The sequence below is a fragment of the Rhincodon typus genome, chromosome 5 (assembly GCF_021869965.1).
Source record: "Rhincodon typus isolate 14 chromosome 5, sRhiTyp1.1, whole genome shotgun sequence".
Lineage (NCBI taxonomy): Eukaryota > Metazoa > Chordata > Chondrichthyes > Orectolobiformes > Rhincodontidae > Rhincodon > Rhincodon typus.
Window position 1 is genome coordinate 498,067 of NC_063336.1, and position 1,107 is coordinate 499,173.

The 1,107-nt window shown below is 44.4% G+C and overlaps 1 protein-coding gene across 1 annotated transcript in view; it reads left to right on the plus strand.

The window, feature by feature from the left end:
* LOC125483087 (tau-tubulin kinase 1-like) overlaps positions 1 to 1,107 on the plus strand; it is a 6,265-nt gene that overhangs the window by 2,202 nt on the left and 2,956 nt on the right. The window lies entirely within an intron of this gene.

Sequence of the window (1,107 nt, forward strand, 5' to 3'; positions counted from 1 at the left end):
CAGTTTAGTAATATCCTTCCTCTGGCATGGTGACTAAAACTGCACACATTATGTACAACATGATGTTCCAACTCCGATACTCAAAGGTCTGAGCATTATTTTTTATCAGCCCATTGACCCCAATTGATCAAGATCTTTTTGTAATCTTAGATAACCTTCATCACTGTCCACTACACCACCAATCTTGGTGTCATCTCCAAACTTACGAATCATGCCTTCTATATTCTCATCCAAATCATTTATATATATTACAAATAAAAGAGGCCCCAGAACCAGTCTCTGTGGAACATGGCCGGTCACAGGCCTCCAGTCCCAAAAGCAACCTTCCACCATTACTCTCTGTCTCCTGACATTAAGCCAATTATGTATCCAATTGGCAAGCTCAACCTGAATCCCATGTGACCTAACTTTACTAATTAATCTACCATGCGGAACCTTGTCAAAGGCTTCAATAAAATCCAAATGAACATCGACTGCTCTGACATCGTCAACCTTTTTGGTAACTTCCTCAAAAAACTCAATAAAGTTTGTGAGACACTGTTTTCCTCGCATGAAACCATGCTGACTATCCCTAGTCAATTTTTGCCTCTTTAAATGTCCATAAATCTTATCTTTTACAATCACCTCCAACAATTTACCCATAACTGAAGTCAGGGCTCACAGGTCTGTATTTCCCAGGCTTCTCCTTAAAGCCTTTGTTAAACAGAGTCACCACATTAGCCACACTCCAGTTCTCTGGCACCTCAGCCAAGCGTATCAAGTTGGACATTGGATCAGGAGTACAGTGTCCATCCCAGTCGGCAGGAAACCAGGCAAGATTCCCAGAGGAGAATGAAGGTGCAGTTCCATAGGGAGCCAGAGAATATAACACACTGGGGTGTAGAGTACCGGTGGGGAAGGGTCTGTCACTGTATAACACTGGGGTACAGTACCAGTGGGGACAGGTCTGTTGCTGTATAACACTGGGGTACAGTACTGGTGGGGACAGGTGTGTCACTGTATAACTCTGGGGTACAGTACCGGTGGTGACAGGTCTGTCGCTGTATAAGACTGGGGTACAGTACCGGTGGGGCCAGGTCTGTCTCTGTATAACACTGGGGTACAGTA